The 6,983-nt window shown below is 28.2% G+C and overlaps 1 pseudogene; it reads right to left on the minus strand.

The window, feature by feature from the left end:
* Positions 1 to 2,728: 2,728 nt before the first annotated feature.
* LOC114076868 lies at positions 2,729 to 6,244 on the minus strand (annotated as a pseudogene).
* Between the last annotated feature and the right edge of the window lie 739 nt (positions 6,245 to 6,983).

Raw genomic sequence — 6,983 nt, forward strand, 5'->3', positions numbered from 1 at the left:
TTTAATTAATGAGTTTAAGTCTTCCGCATTACTTTCTGTTGATATTATATTGAAATGTTAGGGTTTAGATTGGTTGGTTCGCTCACATAGGAGGGTAAGTGTGGGTGCCAGTCGCGGCTCGGTTTTGGGTCGTGACAACATTTTTATACGAATTTGTTGCGTTAGAAGCTTGTATTAGAGGTTGGAAATATTGTAGGCCAATTGTAGTTGTTGATGGGGCGGGATTAAAATGTTCATATGGTGGTACAATGTTAACTGCCAGCACAATGGATCCGCGAGGTAAATTTTTATCCTATTTAATTTTCTGATTATATGATATAATGAAATAATTTATAAATTGTGTTTCTGATTGGTGTGATATATTTTTAAAAAACTTGAGCAGGTCATATACTTCCGTTGGTGTATGCAATAGTAGATTCCGAAAACGATGCTTCATAGACTTGGTTCTTTGAGCAGTTTAAGGAAGCGTATGGAGTTAGACAAAACATGTGTTTTATGTCGGATCGAAATGAAAGCATATGGAAAGGGACTGCTAATATATATCCTGAATCAGAACATTATGCATGAATATAGCATCTGTCAGTCAATGTGTTGAAGAATTTCAATAGAAATACTGAAGATTTGAAGATTTTGTTCTTTACATTGGCAAAAGCTTATACAAAACAACAGTTTGAGACAATTATGGGAAGAATAGATCAGATAGATATGCGCATACGACCATACTTGTTTGATATTGGTTATAGCAAATGGTTTAGAGCTTACTCCAATTGTAAGTGCACATGGACCATGACTTCAAACATCGCGGAGTCATTGAATATTGTTAACAGGTTAGCAAGGAGGTAACCGGTGATTTCACTTCTTGAATTATTGAGGGTAACAATTCAGAAATGGATTCACAAGCATAATGAGGAGGCTGATAAGACCACATCTGATCTGACAAAAAATATAATATTTATCTACAGAAAAGTATTGCGTTGTCGTGCAATATGAGGGTATGTGTTTCACTGTAATGTATTTTACTTTCCAATATTTAGTAGCATGTATAAAAAAATATTTTTACTTTTAAATAGGTGATACCTTCAACTGTTGATCTGCATGTTGTAGCTTAAGGAGCAAAGAAATACATAGTAAACTTGAACACAAGGATGTGTAGTTGCGGGAGATTTCAACATTATGAGATACCATGTGGTCATGCAATTGCAGTTCTCCGATACAGGAAGTTACATGAAGCAGATTTCTGTTCTGCTTTTTATAGCCTCAAGAATTTCAGAGATGCTTATGTCATTCCTGTCGAGCCTATCCCATGCGAGAGTACATGGGATATACCAAGTTATATGTCAGAGACTAAAATGATGCCACCCGGTCTAAAAAGATCAGAGGGAAGACCCAAATTTGAACGCTGGAAGGGGTTCGCTGATGTGAAATTCAAGAGGACAAAAAGCACATGCAGTAGATGCCATCAAGTTGGAACAATAGGAAGACATGTTCAAATTATCCTGTCTAAAAACAATGATTTCCTACTGTTACATCTGTGTTTTTGAGTATTTAGATTATTAGACACATGTTTTATTTTTTTAATTTGAATCATATTATTTTCATACAATGTTCATACATTGTACATACAACTGTTCATATATATAACATTTGTTACTGTTTTGTATATGAAAGTATAATATACCATTAATAAGTCATATAATCTTCATATAGTATGCATACAGTTATTGCATATTGAATGAGGACTATATACAAAACTTATACATATTTATACAAGCAATATTGCATATAAAATAATGTTTGTTTATGTTCTACATATCAAAGTATAATATGATATAATTCATACAATTTTCATACAGTATTCATACTAGCAATATAAGTAACATTTGTTTCTGTTTTGTATATGAAAGTATAAAATATCATTCATAAGTCATATAAATCTTCATACAGTATTCATACAAATAAAATTTAATGCGTATTGAATAAGTAATTTATGCAAAAGTCATACACATTTACTAAGGTATAATTATATATTTATTCATATTGTCATATTGAATCATATGTCAGTGCTATTTCATATAATTTTCATACATTATGCATATAAAAATTTAACATTACATATTGAAAAGTGCAATTTATACAAAGATCATACACATTTAATAATTATAAATATATGGTGAAGCAGATTGTCATTAATATAAATTTCATAAAATATAGTGTGTATATATATATATAACATTTGTTTATGTTCTACATATAAAATTATAATATGATATTCATAATTCATATAATGTTCATACATGATTCATAGTGTTCCTATATTTGCATGTAGCGTTCAAAATTTATACAAAGTGAGACACATTTAATAATTTGTAATATTCATTGATAATTTATATAAAACAATCAGCATTAATAATAAAACACTGGGAAATTACATAAATAGTTCATAAGTTAAAAAAACACTTCATTCAAAAAATTTTACAGTGTGTCATGAAGATTTCTAATTTCTATCACGGAATTTTGGAGTAGGATAATTGGTGGTGTCCATAACTTGTTCTTTATGAGTTCGAGGTCCACCCTTCTTGCTAGCAACTGTTCCCGTAACTTCACTTTCACTTATTGCGCCTTCATCATTCTTTGATTTTGCATAATGCCAAAGTAATGTACCATATCTTTGACGATGATATTTTGAATCGATATCAATATGAGATATATCAAAAACACCATTGCTCATTTATTCGACAAAGAAGGATGTATATAGACCACAATCACTGTAAAAAAGATTGAAATTAGAAAAACTTTATAATGACTATAAAGCAATGTAATTTAAGATGAAGAAAATATAATATAACAAGTATACATACTTGGAATAGTCTTCTTGTTGAGGAACATCTGTCACATGCTTGATACTGAGAGGTTCGGAATGAGACTTCTGTTGATAATCAGGGAGATTATTCGCATACAAATCAAGTCTTTTGCCATAAAACCCTGTGCTCATCAGAAATAATGGAATCATGGTTGCAAGTTTATCAACAACTTCTTTAACTTTTCTGGAGTGAACAGATCCTCCCATCATCAAATCATAGACATATAGACATCTACGTTTGATCTGGAATACAACAAGCAACCAATGAAATTTGTCGCTGATGTTGACTGGGATGATTACTTCGTCAACCCTATCCCAAGGAATGTTAGCAAGCAGCTTAAATCCTCTAATGCACTGTCCAACATCATGGTCCGGTGAAATGCATCTCATGTCGCATTCTGACTGTCTCCACTATTTCTCAATGTTATCAATCCACGCCATAAACCAACAATGAACAGTACTGTTAGAAGTAACTGTCTGAGAGTATTTTGCCTTCTTTCGGAGATAATACATTATNTCATATATATTAGATACAATATATATACATAATTAACACACATATATATATGATGTGTTTTTATGTTGTTCATTTAAAAGTGAAAACAATGATAATAAATAAATAAACAACTAGTATAAAAACATCAATTTATATAGTTATCAAACAATATTCATATACAAAATATACATATATTTATACCTCTGGTTGTTCTTCTGGTATTTGTTCTCCTCTTGACAATCGAATCTCTTTAATTATCAGTTTGGTCGAGTTACCGACATAACTCTTGATATTATCCATGTGCTTGTCAACCTTATCGTTGTACAAAAAAAAATTTAAAAATAAAATAATTTGTAAGGTAATTATATTATTTTTTAAAAAATATATTGGAACTTACAGTGAATTTGAGTTCTTTCAACTCTGCCTTAACCAATTAATTTTAAAAAATAAGTTTTTTATATGTATATTGTAATTTTAAAAAAATTATTTTAATTTAAAATTTGTACTTGTACCTCTGCAATATCAGCTTTCAATGCTTCAACTTTATGTTTACTATCAACACCATAATTTTCCGATAATCTGTGATCTTACGAATCATGGTGGCTGCTGGACTGATTTAAAATGATTTCGTCCATGAGATTTAACTCTTCTTCAAAAAAAATCATATTTCTGAATTTATGTTGTAGCAAATTAAAAAAATTAGAATGTATATTGATTTATAATGAATCTAATAATATTCTCTGAAAAATACCTGATTGCCATGTGTTCTGAAAATTATTTTCTTCAAATCATCAAAATAAATGACGTCATTAGGTGTCTTCCAGTTCAGGATTCGTGGTGTGCGATTTGAAGCACGTATAGCAATTGTGTTGTCAAATAGATGACAACACTCATAAAACCATATCTGCAATGCTATGTGAAACTGGCTAAATTTGAATGACGATGGATATTTTTTAAATTTTTGACTACATGCTTTGAGTGTTAAATTAAAACACTCATTTGTCCAAGGGAATGTGGCATACTGTTCAGACTCGACCAAATCAAAATACATTTTGGAATTGTTGTTTTTGAAGGGTCTGATGCAGTCAGAAAAGAAGAAATAAAATACAAGATTCCGATTTTTAAACGGTCATCTTCTTCCCAAAAATTTTTCAATTTAAACTTATGATAAAAATTGACTTGGGTACTTTATTAAAATTTCCGAAATTTTCAGCAATGAGTCTGTTTGGAACAGATGGGTCAGATACAAAATCAGAAATAGGTCCATATTTCAGATCGGTTATAGCAACAAACTCTTTTAACCCAAAATGTAATTCTTTACCATTTACATTTATAACGAACATGTCATCCCTAACATTTTCATTCCCAAGAAGAAATATGTGTCTCAACAATTGACATTGGATTTAAATGTTATGCAAATTATTAAAAAATTCATACGATGTTTCTTGTAAGAATTGTTGAAACTTATCTTGACCTAGAAAGGTCAACAGATCCGCAAACACATTCATGTTAATGCATGAAGACAAGTGTGTTTGTGTCTTTTTCTCCTAAAAAATTGTTAAAATTAAATTAATACGTTTATCATACTATATTCATACATTGATAATGTAATAAAAAATATAGCATTTCATACACATAGCATACAAACTTAATACATTAATTCATACACAATTCATACATTATTCATACATTGATAATGTAATAAAACAAATATAGCATTTCATACAAATTCATACAAACTTAATACATTATTTTATACACAATTCATTCAACACTAAATGCACAAAATCAAACCATATTGATACATTATTCATACGTTGATAATGTAATAAAAAAAATATAGCATTTCATACAAATAGCATACAAACTTAATACATTAATTCATACACAATTCATACATTGATAATGTAATAAAAACAAATATAGCATTTCATACTCATAGCATACAAACTTAATACATTAATTCATACACAATTCATACATTATTCATACATTTTGTAATAAAACAAATATAACATTTCATACAAATTCATACAAACTTAATACATTATTTCATACACAATTCATACATTATTCATACATTGTGTAATAAAACAAATATAACATATCATACAAATTCATACAAACTTAATACATTATTTCATACACAATTCATTCAACACTAAATACACAAAATCAAACCATAAACTATTTAGTTTTATTATGAATAGTAATAGTAAAAAATATACAACATTTAACATTGATACATTATTCATACATTGATTTTGTAATAAAACAATATAGCATTTCATAAACATATCATACAAACTTAATACAATATTTCATACACTTCTATAATAAAAAAATATATTAATTATTTCATACACAAATAACACAACATAAATCATGTACTCTACTATTCACAATTAAAATAGAAATTAAAACAAAATTAAACAGATCATTTTAATTTAAATTTCAAAAAAATCTTTTAATAACCTTTAAAAAAAATTTGGTTTATTTATTTCTTGTATCTGTGAACTATCGATTTTAGTAACTCTTGATTTTTTTGATTTTGAATCTATCAACTCATCAACAAAATCAGACTCAGAATCTGATGAGTATTGAATTTGTTTTCCTTTTCTCTTCTTCCCTCTTTCCTTTGCCTCTTTCTCAGATTCACCTACGGTTTGTTTTTCTTTTCCTTTTCTCTTCTTCTCGATTTTCTTTGCCTCTTTGTTTTTTTCTTTTTTCATTTTTGATTTTTCTGATCTAGATTTCTCTTTTGCAGTTGATGTTTGAGTTTGTGTTTGTGACAAAATGTTGAAAGATGGAGCATGAAATTCCTCAGATTTTAATTCATCATTCAATCTTCTACTTTTACGCGGGATTTCATTACCTCTCTTCGACATTATACAGATTTGTGAGTGCTAATGTGGAAAATTTTTTACCAAAACAGGAGATTTTGGTGAAGAAGAATGTTAGGCGTGCGGCAATGTGGGTGAATATTGAGATTATTTTAGGCGTGTATGAATTTAGGGAAGATTTGGTGAAGATTTGGGGATGAACAATATATTTGGGGCGTGTATGAATTTAGGGAAGATTTGGTGAAGATTTGGGGAAGATGATTTTTTTTAAATATTGCGTGTGGCGATTTTTTAAAAAACTGGTATTGGTTTAGATAGTGGTGGGTAGTTATTATGGTGTAATCAAATCCCTATTATTTTGTAATTGTTTTTTAAAAGGTAACTATTACTTTAATTAATAATAATTAAAGAGTTTTGTTTAAAAAAGGTAACTTAAAAAAATAATGTAATCAAATAGTTTGATTTAAAAAAGGTAACTTAAAAAATTAATTTAATTAAATAGTTTGGTTTGAAAAAGGTAACTGAATAATAAAGGTAAATATTTAAATAAATTAATTATTATTTAAATAATTAATGAGAAATTTTTTTAATATATTTTTTCTTTATATGCTATAATTCGATAATAATATGCTATAAGTAGTTTTTTTTCAAAAAGTATGTTTAAAACTTGATAATTATCATCTTAAATGTGTGTGGAGTGTTATTTTTATTTGAAAAATTTATATCAATCAATTATAATTGGTCCCTTTACTACTAATAGATCTCCCAATTTTGTGTCTATATT

This window comes from Solanum pennellii, chromosome 4, assembly GCF_001406875.1.
Source record: "Solanum pennellii chromosome 4, SPENNV200".
In the NCBI taxonomy this organism is placed as follows: Eukaryota; Viridiplantae; Streptophyta; class Magnoliopsida; order Solanales; family Solanaceae; genus Solanum; species Solanum pennellii.